Source organism: Megalops cyprinoides, chromosome 11, assembly GCF_013368585.1.
Source record: "Megalops cyprinoides isolate fMegCyp1 chromosome 11, fMegCyp1.pri, whole genome shotgun sequence".
Classification (NCBI taxonomy): domain Eukaryota; kingdom Metazoa; phylum Chordata; class Actinopteri; order Elopiformes; family Megalopidae; genus Megalops; species Megalops cyprinoides.
Window position 1 is genome coordinate 29,086,148 of NC_050593.1, and position 20,610 is coordinate 29,106,757.

Sequence of the window (20,610 nt, forward strand, 5' to 3'; positions counted from 1 at the left end):
TTGCTCCACTGAGAGGGGATGCATTTGATAGACAAAAGCCCAGTAGAAATTTATGGTGATTCATTCAGTTTCTGCAAAAAATTGTAACAAAAAATATCTAAATTTCCACTTTTGTGATTCACTTTGTTTTTGACACTTTTGTTTTTTTTATGTTTTTTTTTATGCTCACTTTGAGGAGGTCTGTCACAGCCTAAACATTAACCACATTAAAATATGGATACCGAGCACATGGGGGACAGGAATTCGGAATTCATTGTGTGCATTCTGTGAATTAAAAAAAAAAACACAGCCTCCCATCTCCTTGCACAGTATACATTTATCAAAAAAAAAAAAAAATACAAACAGAGGGCATTAGTGGGGTTTGCAGAGGAGGGCATGAGTGATGTGCTGTCATCAGCTGGGTACATGGGAATTGTGATTGACAAATCCACCAGCTTCTCTCCTGGCAGAGGACTGTGGTGCCATACGTGGGGAATATGAGACGCGCTGTGGGATTTTCTTGGATGGAAGTGACCTTGAGGGTGAGAATGCAGCAGAATAGATGATAAACTTGTATCTGTTTTCTCTCTCTTTTTTTCCTCCCTGGGAGAGGCTTGGCCCCTTCCCCTGTCAGTTACAGAGTGAATGAAGCAGATATTGGCTAAGCCGGGAAGCAAAGGACAGAGGACATTTGCCCATTGCCACTGGCTAGATCCAGCTCACCATCATGGTTCAGCCTACAGGTAACCAAAGTAATTAACCACAGGATTCTGAGGATTCAAATAGTCTGTCAAACATCTTAACATATACTTTTTAGAGGGATACAGGAAATATTTAATTCCACACACCCACATATGACTGGGCCTAAAGTTGCTTCCAAAAGGAGAACTGATGCATAGATATTTGAATCTAAGGAATGCTTCTGTTCTGGGTTGAACCTGCAGCAAATTATTTTATGTGAATTCAGAGGGTGGTTTATTCCTTCATCCTATTTACAATGATAAATAGCTGGATAATAAATCAACCAACAAAAGTTTCCTCTTGATTCCAGTTTCATAATTTCTGGTATCCATTATAACATCAAGAGAATGTCAGCATTACCTATTCTAATCATCGGGTTTCTCTGGTAGCTAAGTAGCTGACTGAACAAGGGTTCACTTGCTGGTATCTAACTGGACAGCAATAGCCATGCTGGCCATAAAAAGAGATAACATAGCTATCAGCTAGCTGACAGGTAGCAAGCTGAGCTGAGACAGGTATACAGCTAACCCAGTGTGCTGAGAAACTTGCTTGTAGCTAGCTAAGAAATGCAGTTGTTTCTAATTTAATTTTTTTCAACTAATATGAGAGCGCGCCCATTTTTTGATAGCTAACTAGAATAGTTAGCTGGTTAAATGTCAAAAATCTTGCATCTGTTGGAACATGCATGGGGTAAGTGGTGCATATTTTATCATTGGCTTGTAGCTGGCTCCATGTAGGACAGCAAAGCATTGTAAAAAATGTTATTTCAACAGTTGTTACACACTGCAAAACAGAGAAGTTATAGTAAAGGGCCATAGCCAATGATGTAGCTATAGAATATACGTGGTTAATTTTCCTGAACATTTGGGGCAACAACGTCCATTCACATTCTAGAAATGGGGCATGCCAAAGTGTCCTTCTGCATCTCTAGCTAAAAGAGTTTCCATTTGTGAAGCTAACCAAACAACAGAAATATTACCCACATTATGTTTGCTAGCTGGGATAATGAGAGTGGATAAAAGAGATTATTTGTTGAAGTAACCTTATTTAAAAAAGAATGTGTTTATTGAATGAAAACATGAAGACATCATACTGTATGTTGAGTGTTTGGTGTGTTGTCCCAGCTTTGTCCCAGATGAGGGTAAGGTAGCTGTTACCATGGCAGCAGTTGTTACAAGATTCAGAGGTTATTGTTCATCTTTTTATTATTTTAACTGAGCATATTCACTACAATCCTTTGGGTGTGTGCAAATTTTAAATTTACAACATGAAGAAATGTTACAGTTTTAATGACATGAAATAAGTGTACTTATTAGGCTGAGAATGAGGTTCACTCCTCAGCCTGACACACCTTCATTTAGCTTCTCTATATATCTCTATATATTCAGTAATGCTATGCTAGTTGATGAAATTATTTATTGATATTAGCCAGTACTAGTTTTTCACATCCTTACAAATTTGTCTTAATTTGATCTTTTACTCATTTGGAACACCTTATGGCAGTTCATGATGATGCTATGTGAATATTTAAACATGATTGACAAATGCATGTGTTGCACTTATAGGGTAAACATCAATATGCTTGTTCCCCCTCCATCGTACATGCACAAAAAATGTAAAAGACAAAAAAGAAGTTCAAGGTTGTCCACAGTGTGTGAAATGTTTTATTAAAATGTTGCCTAGGTGATACTCTCTGTAATTATTAAGGGGGAATGGTGAAGCCATAGAAAATATGATTTTCAATGTTACCCTTTCTCAGCCATTTTGCAGCAGTGTTGAATAACGAAATCTAGTATACTATTCTAAATGGCCACTCCCAATTATCCCACAACCGGAACCATCCATCCTGTAGTTTATATTAAAATTATATAATTTAATTAATTGGGCAGGGACACAATTTCAAGAAAATTCTCCATTTCAAGAAAATATTTTCTGATAAAATTTCTCACAAAGTTAGACACTGTTACATATTAATAACATGTGGTTAACAGAAGCAATAATATGGTAAGGTGTCAATATTCAATTATCCAATACTGTATTTTGAATAGGAGCTGTATCATGTGTTCTATCAACTAAAAATCCATTATGAGGACATTTGTTATGGTTGACTACAGCAGGTGAAGGCAAAGCAGGTCAAGCGACTCCTGAAGATAACCTAAAAGAACCTCCTTAAACACAAGCAGACATTTCCTCCTCATAAAGATATAGAAGATTCAGAAGTTCAGATTTGTGAGTCAAAGAACAAGGGTGGTCAACCGTACCTGACCTATGATATCTTCCTGCAAATTGTCATCCAATGGGAAGCAGCCTTCTGGTATACTGTTTCCTGGAGAAGGGCGGAAGGACTAAATAAATAAATAACTCTGTCTGAGAAATTCAGCTGAAAGAATCTACAGCATAACAACCCTTGATCCCAATACTTACAGCTCTTTGCTTGTGCTCACATAAATTGTATAGCTTGGCCCACATAGTGTGTCATGTGGAAAGGTATCATTTTCATGTCATTACGGAATGAACTTGGAAAAGTTCAGGTATCCAAAGCTCGTTGGCATTTTATCGACCAGCTACCTAAAATTATCAATGCTATTTCACATGGAGTTTAAACATTTGACACCATCAGTTAATAATTTGCTGTCAGCAGTCATTGACTTTCCCTGGCATGAATTAGAGAAATATTGATATTTGATAAAGCAATGAAATTACTTGGCCACATTGTAATGGACCATTTTTTCATGGAGACTGAGGATGTTTTGAGGACCTAGCCACACATGCGTGTGTGTATGTTTATGTTTTGGTGTGATGCAGTATTTTAACAGGACATTTAAATGCATATGCAAATACAATTGCAAATACGATGTCTGTGGCCTTTGTCTTTGTTCTGTTATTTTTCCATATGAACTCCACAAACTTGTTTAAGCCATTTAAGCCATGAAACAGACATGGTGCAGTGTCTGTGAAAAGCTGGAGACAAAACAAGAGCCACTGTGTAAGCTATGGCACTGTGCACTTCATATGGCCTTTGTCCTGTGCAAGCCTGTTCTACATTCATTTCTTTTAATGACTACATTTCAGTTCACATCTGTGGTGTGCCATTCATGTCAGGTCATTTAAAGAAGTTTGGAAATTCAATAAGACATGTAACTATGACAATTTTCTCCTCTCCACGTACATTGATGCAGCCTTGATTTCACTGATGACTGGCAGCAATAAAGAACAGTTTCAGAGAATTTCTAGAAAGGCTATTTACCACACTCTTTTACTGTATTCTCTCTCTTGCTTTCACATATGCATGCGTGCATGCACACACGCACGCACGCACGCACGCACGCGCACACACACACACACACACACACACACACATTCTCCTTTGTTTACTACCATAGTGATGATTAATTCAGTAATAACAAATAATAACAAGGGCTGTATGTGTTTGCAGGTGTGAAGTTGCTCTGTCTGAGCTGTTGAAACTCTGGCAAGTATATTAGCGGGACATTTTTAAAGAAATAACTATTTTTTTTATTACAATACATAGTTACATTTCAGTATTTGATAATTTGTCCAAGGAAAAAACTCTTCCAGTGTATGAACAATGTGTTTAACACTAAGATATGCATATGGATGTTAAAACAGGCAGTGCACTCATCATCATGGAGTGGTAGAAAGCTCCATTTTAAAGAGTTTGATACTCCAGAATAATGTCAGAGTCAACAGTGTGAAGTGATGAGTTAGCTGGCAAATGCCCTTAAGAGACAAGCATCATGAGAGACCATTCCATAGTGTGTAGTCATAAATGTAGATTCCAATCTTTCTTCTTCTTCTTCTTCTTCTTCTTCTTCTTCTTCCTTTTCTTATGATTATTATTAAAAATGCTGGTAGTCCGAAATGAATGTTTTGCTGAATGAATATGGGCAAACAACAGTAAAAAAAAAAACAAGATGGGAAAGATTGCTTCTACTCATGCCATGAATGTTGTTTAAACATATTCAATAATATCACAGCGGTTCTGACTCAACCTTATTTCTCTGGAGGAGATGGCTTGTGCGGCTAATTTGCATATATCATGCCACCGTCCTTTTCATCTGTATTGAAAAAGGCGTCTGCATTGAAAACAAAGAATTACACCTGTACATTTATTACACATGAGAAATCATCGTTAGAACTGTACTATTGGGGCAGACTTCAAACATGTCATTTGACTAAATTAGGTACTTTGATGTTGCAAATAAGGCAATGATATACTAGTGTCACGTTATAATAGCACACTTGTCCCTCGTTTCAAAAACATTCTGTATTTACATAAGACAGGGAAGGGGAAATATCAAACTAACAGTCCATTAAAAGCACAAATGCATATGATGTTTTCCTTTCCCTTGTTAATTAGCATTAGAAACAATAGAAAATAAGATCCACTAATTTCATAGTGTTATTTTTCCTCACCTTGTACAGTTTCACATACAGTAACTTTACAACCACCTAGAAACTGACAATTAATGTTGGTCATAAATTCAGCACTTTGAGTCGAAGCCTGTTTTAAAAGACAAACTCATCCACATTCTAGTACATGTGTGAGAGGCAGTATTCTGAATTCTCTGAATTCAGAAAAATATTTAAAAATATTGAATTGTTATAATGAAGCATTAAGAAACATATATATACTTACAGTTTCTGAATGCTACATCCAAAATAGACAGGATAGGAATATAGTACTCATCCTTTAACATCTCCATTGAGGAATGCTACTGTAGCTTTGTCTTAATGTCTGCATTTATTTGTTCTTGCTCCGACTTACCAACACGATCCATGCACATCAAGATCTGCATGATTTGGATTATATCTAAATGCTCTGTGAGTGGAATATTTTCAAGAATTTGTCAGTCTGTGGTAATACTCAACTCAAGTGTACAATTCATAGCTTCATCAGGAATGTGTTTTACATAATGAAAAGCTAGGTGTTTCTGTGGTCACATTGCTGCAGTTCAGACATGGATCAAAAAGTCATTTTCATATTACTTTGTTAGCAGATGAAAAGGTCTATGTCTCACACTCCATTTTGGTTGATGTGACCAAACATTGGTTGAAATTTCTGACAAGCTGAGGAAGCAGCTATAAGTAAATATTGTGGGTTCAAATTTAAATAAACCAAGCCAGTCTGATGCACAGGACCTGCCTCATCGGTACTCATGCTATTTTTTACTCAAATTATCCAGCTGGGTTCTTAAACAGTGTCCATTAACATGCAATATCTGTGAAACATCAGCAACATGTATTTGTCATTTTAAAATATAAATAAATTGAGGTGGCAGGTATTCCCTCTGCTATGGTATAGCTTCACATACACCAGACCTATACAGCACCAGGTTAGGCCTTTTTGGGGGGTTTCCTACAGAAACAACCATAATGACCCAGCAGTGTGACCTCTTATAAGCATTCAGACCTGAACAGTCTAACGTAACCTAAAAATAGCAAATGCAGATACAGCTTCATACAGTCAAACAAAGAATGATCAGACCACTCAATCATGAATCTTCACAATTTTTTTTTTTTTTCCTGAGGATGCAAATCTCTTTCGCTCGCTCACACACACACACACACAACACACACTTTCTCTCTTTCTCCCTCCCCCCCCCCCCCTCTCTCTCTCTCTCTCTCTCTCACACACACACACACACACACACACACACACACACCGCATCAGTCCATATTTGCATAGGTACAATGGGCTATTGTAACTACTATTCAAATAGAGTTACATGTTACTCATTATTTTCTAAATCAAAAAGCACACAACAAACTGTGCTGACCCATGTTGCCCTGCAAACTTGTTTGCACATGTGGAAAAGTATGATTAGCATAATTGCGATTGTTAAAAGGGATCACCGATCTGAATGAGAGAGCTTGATTGTAAGAGATAAGGTGTACAAATTAAACCTGTTGATTTCTGGAGTCCCATAGCTTAATTGCATCACAGAAACCAGGAAATCTGCTTTGCATCTCTCTCTCTCTCTCTCTCTCTCTCTCTCTCTCTCTCTCTCTCTCTCTCTCTCTCTCTCTCTCTCTCTCTCTCTCTCTCTCTCTCTCTTTGTCATCTCTCTCTTTGTACCTGTGAACTCAGAAACAAATAGAAATGATTACCTTCTGTATGGGATACACAGACATGCAGTGAACATAATGGGACATAAGTAGAAGTTGTGAAATTGGGTATCTCCAGGGGTCTGACTAAAACTATATTTATGATAATACTAATGAAACAAAGAAGACCAAAAATAACTGTTGTGTTAACCATGTTTCATTTGAGTTTGAGTATGCAATATTACCTGTAATATAACTTTTATAACACCACACAAAAAAGTCATCTGTCTGGATCCTCAGCACAGGGAGCAGAGTAATTTCACAGGTGTGAGATGTAGGCAGATGTCTCATGCTGTCTAGCAGGAACATTTTATGCTCATCACAAAATTGCAACTCCAGATATCATCAACATGAACAAGTCAAGGAGACACTCAGGGTGCTGATATCCACGTCACATCAATAGACAGAAAAAATATACACTGTGCAATAATTTATATTATTCAGTAAACAAAAAGCCACTGTCTTTATCTTTGTGTTCCTAGATACACTGCCACCCCCCAAAAAATAAAAATGTAAATAGAGAGAGAGAGATTCGCAGAGCTTCTTTTTATTGCAGATGGATCTAACACCTGCATCGGACCTGTTCGTCCTCCCCTCTGCCATCTGGGTAATATTATGCAGACTGCCAATCGCTTTGCTCCAAAATCACCTGCATGTCTCCCCTTAGCTGTCAGACAGGGAGCAAGGTGTGTCAGCTAGAGGTGACTCCTGGAACTTTTCCATCCACAGCACAAAAGAAGGATAGAGGCAGGGTCAAACCAAAATGTGTTCGCTGCCAAAACAGGATTCATGTCATTAGATAAATTAGCACTGAAAGCAGCACACGGATTCTATTAATTTACAGCAATAGCAAATGAAAGAAATGGTTCAATGTATTGTACTTTTTTCTGTTTTGATTATGAATTAGTACAATCAGCATGCTGCACTTCATATATGACCATCTTTTCATAATAGTGTCTGATGTCTTTAAACAACCTAGGTAAATAAAAAACATGGCATATTGTTTCATGTTTTAAACCTGCAGGGGATTTTTTTTCTCTGTCAAGATCAGTGTTATTCTAACAGAGCCTGATGTTATTCTTCACATAGGTGGAGCTCATTTGTCACTTTTGGTTACTGCTCTGGTATAATGTGCCATTTTGGGAATCATGTTTACATTTATTGAAAAATGCTTTTTGCCCCAGCAGGAGCACGGAAGCACTTTGGGCATGGGGAGCTAGGGTAAGTGCTTGGAATGTATCCAAGGCGACATGCGTTGAAAATTGACGGACAATTAAAAAGCAGGGCATGATGGGACAGGAAGCTGTGATGGCAGCTGGGCCGAGGGAATTGAACAGGTTCCAACTCTGCTGATTTGCAAAACAAAACCTGATGTAACGTTTCCAACATCACTTCTGTATGCCGACTGGCAGGTTTTTATATCTTTTTCCACACACATACACACACACACACACACACACACACACATGTACGCACACACACGCGCGCACACACACGCGCGTGCATGCAAAAATAACATTCAAATGTAATGTCCCCACTTATGAGCTTTTCAGTTGATTAGGTTGTTGTGGGCTCAAGCAATGCTGGGATAGATGTGTATGTTGGATTAAACATTTTGGTTTTTGAAAATAGAAATGACATTTGATTCAAGGGTTTCATTTTCTAATTACTGAACAAAAGTTTCCAAACACATGACTCTCCCACTCTCTCATGCACTCCCACTATCTCCAGGAAGAAGAGTTATTTATAATGGTTACAGGTTGCTCCCTGAGAGAATTTTTTAATCCAGATGCACTCCTCCAACCTGAGTTTACACCCTCTCAACTAGAAGAATCAAGATGAACTACTTAAACGAAGCAAAAAAAGTTCAACTCATAATGTTGTCTAACAAAGCAAAAAGCTAAAACTGAACCTAAAAATTATTATTTAAAATCAAGGACAAGTATATTGCAGTTAAGTCATGGCCCACATATGCAAGGCATAAGCAACACTAGTTACAGCTTGCTTAACTAACATTAAGACTCACTGAATGCATTTAATTAAAAGTATATAATTACTCATACTGTAATCCAGTAGTCATACCAAGATCAATGAGGTTTAAAATCTGGAATGTATTTATTAATTTATTTGTATTAGTATTATCTTTTTCTATATTCACTTCAGTGAATGGCAGTCTATTGGACATATAGCACATACAGTTGTTACCTTTATAAATGACAAAGACTCATTCCATTCAAATGCCAGTGTCAGTTAATAGCAACAGTTCATCATATTAAATTATTCATACACGCACAGACAATACAAAATACAATCACAAAATGAAATATTCCCCACTCCTAAAAGATAAAGCTAAGGGCCCCTCGGGCATGACTCCCACACCTAGGCTGTTTATTTGCTTACTATACATCTTTATCCAGGGTAATTTCCAGAGCTTACATTTCACATAGATCCATTTATACAGATGGATATTCACTGAAGTAGGGCTCCCTAGCTATTTGTGCCTGGAGCGGTCTTTGTTTAGACATTGCCTTTTTCAAAACGGTGGGTTTAACAGTGATAAAACACAAACACGAGAGACAGATAACCATTTTCAGTTAAGAACACCCAATGAATAATTAACAAATCAGATAACCCAGCATTTTCCGTTTAGACAGCTGTGCTCTGCGTGTTTCAAACAGCAGGTGGCTAATATTAGCCAAAGCACTCTCATTGTCGTCACTAGCCAACAATAAATGTAACATGTCAAAACCAGATAATTCAAATGTGCAAGTGTGGGTCAGCTTTTCCCTCTGTCTCTCCTGTACCCAGAGGAACACACCTTTACCATCACACACAGGTGTGTCTTTATTGTATTCTGTTATCTAAATTCTAGTTGCTTCAGTTGGAAATACAGTGATGCGTGACAGAGGAACGTAGTATTAACACAGGTGCAAACTGTAGAGGTGTTTCATCCTTCAGTACATGGCAATGCCTTCCAAATTGTACCCACTGAATCTTATACCTGAGTAATATTTGCTAAATATGCAGTCCATTTTTAGGCTGTGATTGTTTTTTAGTGGATTTATTGCTGTGCTCCTTTAGAAGTGTTAACTTGCCTGCACTGTGACTAATAGTCAAAACCTTTCAGAATCTAATTTTGTCTGTGATTAGCTTTAAAATGACTCTGCTGACCTCAACATCTCAACTGACAAATAAGCGGTAATGACTGAAAAATTACAAAAAAATGTGCAGTTTAATGACAATTTTAGGAAAGCAATGGTTGATATAAACATTTGTTAATCTACCCTGTCAGGTGTACAAATACAGTTTAAACGGTCAGCACAAATATTAAATTGAAAGCACATTGCATTTCCATCTGTCCTTCTGGATATAAATATGATGCTTAAAGACTCTTTATACAGCCATGTGCATTCTACTGCAATGACTGCTACTAAGAACAGTAATAATTACACTGCATTACTTTTTCCACAAATGCCACTGTCCAAGGCAAGACACATACCGCAGCTTATATATTCACAGTATAATTTAAAAGCTCGATTTTTCTAAAGCAATTTACGAAAAGTGACTTGGTAAAGGGTACAACACTAGCACCCAAGATGGGATTTGACATTGCAGCCCTCTGTTCTTATGTGGTTCCTCCTCTCCACCCTTCAGCATTGGCACCCTGATTCTGATCACAGTCAAAAGGATACTGGGGAGGAAGGAGAGAGACTCCTGCTCATTAAAGAAAAGCCAATCCATAATGTAGACTGCACAGCTCACATTAAGGCTCACATTCAATCACATAGCAAAGTGCTTCCCTCCTCAAAATGTAGAGTAATGAATGTCAGAAAACTAGTTTGCTTACTTATACTTGTTATTCAAAAAGTGCAACATGCCTCATGTTTAGAATGAAGGGGACCCGTTTGTCCTTTGGACTGGTCAGGACAAGGGAAAAAAGGAGATGTGTTACTTACAAATCCATTCAGTTCATTTCATGTCAATTGCAGTTTATTCCAAGTTTATTCCAAAAATTCAAAATCAAGTTAAACTGACATAGCAAGCTTTACTGTCATCTCTGACATCATCTTCAATGTCTTTGTGGGCAAGATAGGCACACTACTTCCTGCCATTTGTGTTGATGAGTCATACTGCCATAGTTGTTTTTTTTTTTTTTTCTTATGTTACTTGGAAGTAATCTCGAGGCACCCTGACACTTTCAGTCCAGCTTAGGATTCATGATGCGGTAGTGAACTAATGTTTTGTAAAATCATGCCTTTCAAGATGCAGAATCATACGTGTGGTCAGTTAATGGCTTTCTTCATATTTATACAAGTCATTGTTGCTGCAGGATACTCCACTGCCATGTATTCTGTCCTACTTCTTTTGTACTAACGCAGCTTGGCTCCAGGTTTTGCATTTCCCAAGGAGGATAACAGAATATTGCTGCTTTTTTTTTTTTTTCTTTTAAAATTTTGATCCCTTGGGTGGGGTATTGTTGTCCTTGTGAGATTCACTCAAGAGAATAAACAATATTAATTTTGAATGCATCAACTTAGATTTTTTTCTTTTTTAAAGTCAGAAGCATGGTCATTATATGAGACATTGTGTGACAAAAATATGTTTGTGCCACCAAATTTATAAACTGTGCCCAATGTACTCTGCAGACAGCAAAGAGAAACAGATGGCTCTTTATTATCTATTGTGTTTGTTGAAAGGAAAGCCAGCGGTTGACATATTGTAGGGGAACTGTCACCCGTTCACAATCACATCATAAAATTAAAAAAAGAACATATATACAGTATGTATATGGATGGGTGGTGGGGGTGGAAGTATCTCATGTTACATGTATTATTTCCATGTCTTTGTATATAATCTATATCAATCCATTTTGAAATTGTCATGTATGTTTTCATATTTTTATCTTTTGAAGCTGTACAGGTACAGTAGCTGTAAAATCTACTTTGCTAGGAATGTGTGAATCTTCTGGAAATTACAAATAGGGCTGCATATAGGGGAAAAAAAGTGTATGTTAGTGTTTTTTTCTGTATATCCATTTTGGTTGCAAGTTGTTTATGTTGTTTAATCCAGAACCTGTTTTATGGCTGTTTTGAAAAACTTCAGATATCTAAACTTGCCAGTAGTGCGACATGGTGGAAAAGAGTCAGGCTCATAACCAGAAGGTTGCTGGTTCAATTCCCCACAGGGGCACTGCTGTTGTACCCTTGGACAAAGTACTTAACCCACAGTTGCTGCAGTAAATATCCAGTTGTATACACGGATAAAAACTGTAACCTATATACATGTAAGTCTCTCTGGATGAGGGTGTCTGCTAAATGACAATAACGCCACGTAACATAATGTAATTGGCTGATGCCTGATGCCTGAAATACGAAAGTGAGGAAGGATTAATGCCAAAGCATTCAAAGGATGAGACCTGTCGTAATATGGACTACTGGGCAACCAACGTCACTTTGTGCAGCAGCCTGGTTTTCCCAGGGTATGTGCCATCCAAGCAATAACCACACCCAGCCCACTTATCTTCAGCCATCTGGCAGGAGAAGGCTACGGGGTGGAATGCCTGCCGGGATTGCTTTACCGTTCTACCCCTGTCCTGAGATTCATCTCTTCTCAGCGATTTTATTTTGTCCCTCAGGTACACCATTCTCTCCTGTCAGTAAGGATCAGAGATGATGTATGCTCATAGACGTACATCACACACATCTTACAGCATCTCCAGTTCATTTAAAGTCATCTCAGCTGTAGTGAAGTCATTTTAAGTGCGCTGCCATAAATAATCACCACCAGAGAAGTCCATCCCAACTTTGAACGATGCATCAAACTAATATAATCAAGGAACCACAGTTCTGAATATATGATGCCGTTTTAGTATTATTATTATGGGATGTTCTCACTGCCTTTTGTTCCTTGTATACTTTGATAGATGGAGGTCATGTTGGGATTTTGGAGAGGGTGGAACCAATTCTGAGCATAGAGGAAGCATTTCTTTTGGAAGCAGCCATATGTGTGTGAGATATGGGTGTGTGGGTGGAGTGCCATATTGCAAGGCTGACTGACCTATTGACAAAAACCGCTATGTCAATGGCGGAGGAAGAGGAGGCGTGAGAGAAGCAGATGAGAAGGGGATTCAAGAATTATATTTTTTTTTTGTACGTGTGGCAATATCAACCCAGCAGTGTGAAGGGGGCCAAGGCACCATCCTCCTATTTATGTATTGCCTTGTGTGTATGTGTGGGAAACTGCTCCCGACAGCTTCTAGTCCCTGGGTAGAGAGTAGTCAGGTAGAATCTCTGTGTGGGCTAGAAGTGGGGTCTAGGGTGAGTTTAATTGTGGCAGAAGTACACTAGATTCTGCTGTTCTGTGTACAGTAGAAAGGAAAGTTTGGAGTGTGTAACACCAAACACCTCAGCAAGAATGTGGTGCTATGGAGTGACTGGTGTTTTATGCTTGTGATTAAAACAAAATATTCTTACCTGTAGAGGGCAGTCTTGGGCTAAGATGTTGGACAGTCATGTCAAGGTCAAAGGAAACATTATTAGCCTGAGTGATTACTGTAACATTGAGTGAACTAACAAGTCAGATAAAGGCACAGCAGATAAAGATGTTATTGTCACATGTTTTTTGAAATGACATTCAGAGCTATGTCAGAAATGAATTTCAAACAACAATTATCATTTCCAATGATAATGGAAAATACAAATACGATCATTCAAAAAGAAAATATGCCTTTATTTTAAAAAAGTAACAAAAAGTATCAATTATTTTCTTGTAATAGACTCAGGGAAAAGTATTCAATTATAATATTACTGTAGATATGTACAAATGCTAATTACTGTAACCCTAACCCTAAACCCTAAATTAGAAATTTGTCTTCAGTGTTGACTTCTCCTAATCAAACATCCTCATGGCATATTATGAAACATTATAATTATGATTAATTAAGTTTAATTAAGTTTTATTTTTTATTATATATTAGTTTTCAATTTCCACATTATGTCTATGATTGAGTCAAATTGAAAAACTGATGGACAGTCATATGATAGTGCTGAGGTATCATATGTCCTGATTTTAGAATTTTAAATTAAACAGTACTTGAAGAGCTGGTTCTCTTCTAATGTGGCTCAAATCACTTGGGGGTGCAAAACTGTATTTTGTAGTAATGTTGTAAATTACAGCACTTATTAGTTTGAGTATCTTATGTTATTACTAATTATCAATTCGTTGCATTAGCTCTTGATGCAACACACTTGAAGAGCAGTGCTCTCTCTGACATAAAGAGAGTGATTTGCAAATGAGCATTAAGTTCAGTGCCATTGTTCGGCAGCCATTTCATGTAGTGAACAGTCCCCTGTCTCTGTTATTGATTGTGTCTGACTGCTTTTATTATATGGGTTAGAATTTGAAAAGACCTTTTTGAAAAGGATTTTTTTTTCCAGTCACATTAACTATGTCTTTCTGAAGAATGCTATCATGTTTCACATTTACGAGGATGAAAACATTTAAGATTTCAGTAGTTTTAATCCCATATATGGAGCCTAGTTGCTCCACTGGGGTTGTTGCCAAGTACAGTCTCTGCTTGCCCACGGTTGCATGTTCCAGCACTGGATACAGTGCATTTGGACTGAGCTGAGAGCACATGCTTTCCTGCACAAGGAATTACAAGGAATTACCTCCCTATCTGACCCTTTTAAAATCGCACTGATAAAGGTCTGTTTGGCCTGTGTATGACACATCTGAAAGGTGAAATTTACTCTTCAGATTGACTCTCCAAATTGATAGGGGTAACAAAAAAAACTGATAAAGGGGCATCATGCAAGCTGAGAGACCAACAGACATCAGAAATAGATGTGACAAAAGGGTAACAAATTTCTAGTTAATTATTTACAATTGCCCTCTGCTGTTACTTGGAGACGGGCAGGATCAAACCGTGCCAATTCCAGCATCCTAGGGTGACAGGGGGACCAGGTGCCCTTGTCCCTCTCAAATGCTCTTTCAAACAACATTTTGTGTCTTTTTGCAGGGCCAGCAGCATGGGACCTGTAGCAGTGTTGATGTTGTGTGAGACAGATTGACGGAGAAGCATCAGAAGTTGACCAGTTGTCATGTAGCATATGGTTTTGATTTCCAATACAAAGACAAAATCTGCCACGCGTCTCCCTCTGAGAAAATGTGTTGATTTGTGCTGAGTGCTGCAAGCTAAGTCGCGCTTTCATCTGCTGTTATGCTGCGGACGACTCTCCCATATGGGAGTAAATGAAGGCGGAGTGTTTGACCTTTTACAGCTCCGAAAAAAAATAACCTCATCAGAGAAACCCTGAGAATTATCACTGTAGATTTCACGGTGACATTGAGAGATCTCATGTCCCGCTTATTCCAAGCACAAATCCACCAAGGATATTTCTATCGATCGAGGAAAAGGTGTCAATCACATGAATCAATAGACTATTTATGTATGTCAGTCTAGTGCTCTTCTCAAATAACGACAGCCATGAAACAATGTGGACAAAATGGTGAGCTGTGGTATAATTGATGTTGTGTTTTCACTTCACGCTTAAGCCCTAGTGTTTAACGCTACAGTTTTCAAACACTCCAGCTCTGTCTGTCCTAACCTTTTGTTACTGGATGCTACACATCAGTTCAGCCTTAAGTCTGGAAAATGTGTTAAGAGCCAAGATCCACAAAACTGCAAATTTAGCTTTATTGCTAATGGCAATAAAACCAAATGGGTGTACTTATATTGTCCTTAAATCTGCAGTTAGTGGACTTATAATGAGCATGTTTGTGATTGTTTTAGTTCGTAAAGTTATTCAGTATCAGCTTGTCTTTACAAGGCAGCAACTCTAAACACTAATAAATCTTAATTTGTATTGGCCTTAACTTTGAAAAATTAACCTAAGTGTTTCTTTCCTGTTATGATTTTTTTTCTAGCTAATATCAGTGATGACCAAAATCATAGTAATATGTAAAACTAATTGTAAAAAAGCAAACTTAAATTTGCTACCCAAAGTTAAATGCAAAGCTGATTGTGGTTAGATTGAATAGAGCCCTTTATCTCATAGTATCCCTGTCATGAGGCTGCTTGGTATTCCCGAGCTGGGCTCGAAGTGTCACGGCTAGCAGGGGCACATCCGAAGGGGTAGCATCTGGCTGCTCTGAGAGATGGCACTGATGATAACGTTGCCAGGAAATGTGCGAATCATCAGTTGAGATGAGGTAACTCGGGCCGACACATGAATCTAAAATACTATTAACTGGCATTTAAAGCAGACCAGATTGGCTGAAGCAGCTGAGAGGGTACATTTAATTTTAATGATGCATTCTGTCACAGACACATTCGAAACATGTCTCTAGAATGCGGGTAAAGTTAAAACAGATGTTTCGCTTCAAGACTCACCACTGATTTGCTTAAAATTAAACTTTATTACCTGATACCACTATGTAAATGCTATTATGTACTCTGAATAAATTAGAAAATATGAATAGAAGCTGAAATGTGGCTTTAAGCCTTACCACAGATACACAGGTGGAAATTTATTGGTAAAAATAGCAGTTAATGTCTAGTGTGCATTTCTTACAGTATTGTCTTAGGGACCATGTAGGAAGGATGATTCAGTTTCAATATGTCTCTGAGGATGGTTTCTCAAATTTTTAACATGTTCATCCAGTTGGATTTTGAAATTAATTTGTTAAGTTTCATTAAGTTTTCCAGAGAAAGTAGGAGCCAACATGCACACATAATGAACGGTTCGTAAAAGGTTCACTTTAAAAGCTTGGTACATCCAATCAAACACTTTCCCTGGGGATTATCTTCTAATAAAGCCCACCCTCTGTGCCTTTTAATTAGTGGTCACTGTTGAGAAATGTGTGCACTGTGATTCATAATTCAGAAGTTACTGAGCGATCCCTCTTTTTCTTTTTGACACTCAAATTAAGGTGTCGGGGGAATCGGATTTGCTGTCCAAATTGGCTCCTTCGTGTTTCCAGTAAGTACATTTATATATATGCGTCCACACACACACAAGGAAACAAGGCAGGACCACACCCTGGACGGGATCCCAATCCCTCTCAGGTCGCAGATACACATGCATGCAGGCTTACACACTTAAAAACATGACCCCAATTATCCTTAAGAGTTTGTCTTAATACCTCACGAGGATGCCGCAATAACCGGAGGGCATCGAGACAGAGATGAAGAGAACAGAGCCAGATTTAAAATCAGTACCCATAAGGTGACGGTGCTACCCACTGTGCCACTGTACCATCCTCTCTGCCTTATTTCTTTTTTTTCCTCTTCCTGCAGCCCTCTATTTTTGAAATCACTAATTGGTTATTGGGCTCATCTCACCACGACAACCACTGCGACTGCACAGGAGCATGGCGAATGCAGTCCTCTAATATACTTACATGCCAATCACAAGTATTTTTCACACAAGTCACCAAGTGCACAGGTAAGTTAACGTCACCTGAGCAACCTGCAGGCACCTGATGAGTCTCAGAGTCGGTGAGCAGCGAGTTTTGTTCCGCTTCTGTGGGTTCCTGGTCATAGTTGCCTGATGACACAGCTGGGATTGAACCTAGGCCATGGGGCTCAGTCTGTGCTCAAGGCAAGCACCTTAACCACTGAACCACTGAACTCGGGGAGCCCCTTCTCTGCCTCTCCATTTATTTATTTTTACACTCCTCAACTAACAATTAATCAAATGCCCCTTTTGAGAGGCACATTCATGAAAAAGAGAATGAGCCTTTGGTTAAAAAGATAATTGGTTTACAGGGTCTTTAGCTCTTCATCTTTTACTGATATAGTGCTTAAAGACTGCTCACACACATCACACAGTACCTTTCAACTGGATCAGAACCACCTGTTGTGACTGTTTCGTGTAATGAGAAGTCTGTCCGCATATGTCATAGCAGCAGATGTCCAGGTCTGGCCGTTTAGAAGAGTTTTATCAAATGTCAAAAGACAAAAGGAGAAAAATAATCTTCAAAATCCTTTTGTCTGGTGACTTTTTCTTCACTAGAACCAAATGAAACCGCAGGTCACTTTGTCTAACTTCAGGGGTGGATTGTCATGAATATGATTAAGATGTTCAGTACCATTTGCACAACTAATTAAATTGTTTTAGCCTGGTGTGAATTTCATTCAGAAGAGGACTGTTGTTAAGAGACATTTCTGTTCAGTAATTATTTTTAAACTAAACTTCCTCTTCCATAAATCACCTTTCAGTGCAGCACAGGGGACTAGGACAACACTGAATGCATTCATCTCAGAACGATCCTCCTCCAGCTTCATTACTGGTGACAATGGTGTGCGTGTGTGTGTGTGTGTGTGGGGGGGGGGGGGGGGGGGTCATTCAATCTAACCGCAATGGTACATGTCATTATCTTAGAGCAAAGGATCTCATTTTGTCATTTTCAGTTCTTATAAATCATCACAAGTTTAGTTGTAACTGCAATTCATGGGAAAAAAAATACTTTGCAAAAACTTGAAAATAAACCAGCCGACAAACTCCCATAAATATATTACTCATAGTCGGGGGCAAAATGCACTGCGGTTAAATTGCATTAACCTCATTCTCACTTTTCAGCTGATTCTGAAGAATGAGGGCAAAAAAATGAATTTTGTTTTACATTTGTTCTTTGTAAAAAGTGTGCCACCTTAATGAAAAATGCAACTAACTGCAGTCAGGATGCCTTTGTTGTGAGCTGCATTTCGGCGACATTTCTGTAAAACTCATGCATCATTAGTGGTGTAGAAAATGAGGACAAAGCTTTTGTTTCTGAAGGAACATAACTGCAATGCAGATTTATTGTAAATCAGCTGCTACAATAATCCACAAGGCAAATAAATCCATTTTACATTTGTGATTATCTGTTAACTAATTTGACCCAAAAGTACTGCTGTTCCCATGGGGCTCAATTTCCTCAAAGTACAGAAATTCACATTATGCTGCCTTTCACTGGTATTGACTTCCTTGAGTTACTATGCCTCTAAACCTGTATAACCTACAGCATATATAAATTATGAACTATAAATATGTCCATAAAACAGCAACCTAGGGACAATAGTATAATATTGCAATTATTACACATTATCCCATGCTTCCAAAGGGTAAATAGAATAACCCATGCTTCCAAAGGACAACTCATTTAATCACAGCACCACATTGCACTGGACAAACATGTTATCAACAAAAGCTCTTTAGGGACAACCATCATGCAGTTTATTCTTTTAGTGGGTGTGAGATGTGAACATGAACTGGACCACTGTCCTTTGCTTTCTGTGGAACAGTGGTATTACCTTTTTGGAAATAGAGAAATAATGCTTCAGGTTATTGTATGTATACATGCTTGTTTAAATCTGTCACCACATGGACATTTAAATCTGTCAAACATCCACCCCCCACCAATACACACACACACACATTCTGTATGCAGTGTTTACATTACTGCTGATATCATTCACATTGATGTTACTGGCCACTTTTCGTATGCGTTCTTTGTTTCAGACAAGATCTACTGCGCGACACTGTCAAAATCACAACTTTGCTTTATATGTAATTAAAAGTGGACTATCAATCAATGTTTGCGAGAATCTACTCTGCTAAAAATGTAATCAGTGACTGCCCTAATATAAATGAAGTCATATTGAAATATCATGACTTGGGTGATATTCCATTAATTCATTAAGACCCAGTTTGGAAACCTGTCGATATCCAGTTTATTTATGCAGGCAGTATATGCGTTATTTATTTATTTTGAAAATCCATGGACGGCCACAACCATAATAATAATGCTAAAAATAACTGAGCAAATTAACAGGTGTTGAACTGGGAAAACAAGCATTTTAGAGGTGTCTCGTGTTCGTCACACTTTCTGGTGTTCGTCCGATATATATATATATATATATATATATATATATTTTTTTTTTCGAACACAAATTATACTCCATTAGGCCTATACTACGGTCATTTCGCAATTTCACAGAAAAGTCTCTAGATGGCAGCGTTCACCATAACTCGAGGATCCCGTCTCGATGTCATTCGGCTTTAGTCAGCAACAAGCATGCCCGCTGTCACTAAAGAATAAGGAGGCTGTATGTCCAGTGCGTTCAGTTTTATGACCGCTGGTCAACTTACTAAATTGGCACGAATAAACAAAGTAATCTAACTTGGAGCTAAAATTACGTGTCTCTTATTGTCAAAGCACCTGCTTCCGTCATTAAACCAATTTCAACGAATAAAAAGCATATATGTACTGTTATCCATTCTGTCGGGTTTCGTACATTTCCTTGAAGTATTGTGTAGCCTATGTTACAGGCTGCGTAGATCTGACCCCTGTTCATTTCAAACAGTAAATATCCAGGTTTATTTGCAGCTTTTCTCGTAAACATACGGAGCCGCGAGTTATTCAATTTTACATGTTTAGATAATTATATAGTTACAACGCTGACTTTGTTCTTGATTGAATTCGGAATTTCTGTGTCAACGGAGAGTGCAAGGCGCCTTCGAACAGCATGAACACACAATGACATTGACTAGTGTTAAGTACGTGACATTCCTGGGGCGGAAGGTCCAGCTAGCAAGCTATTTTGTTCGGGGGGAAAAACGCTCCTTGTAGCCATCCTGCACGACGATCTCTGTAGTGCTCTTCATAAAATCATTCCCTATTACACAAACTCAGTCGTTTGAGGAAGTGGCCTACTTTGATTTTAAAAGGGCTTCGCTGATTTGTATTTGCTGTGGCTGTATGTATTTTTTAAAA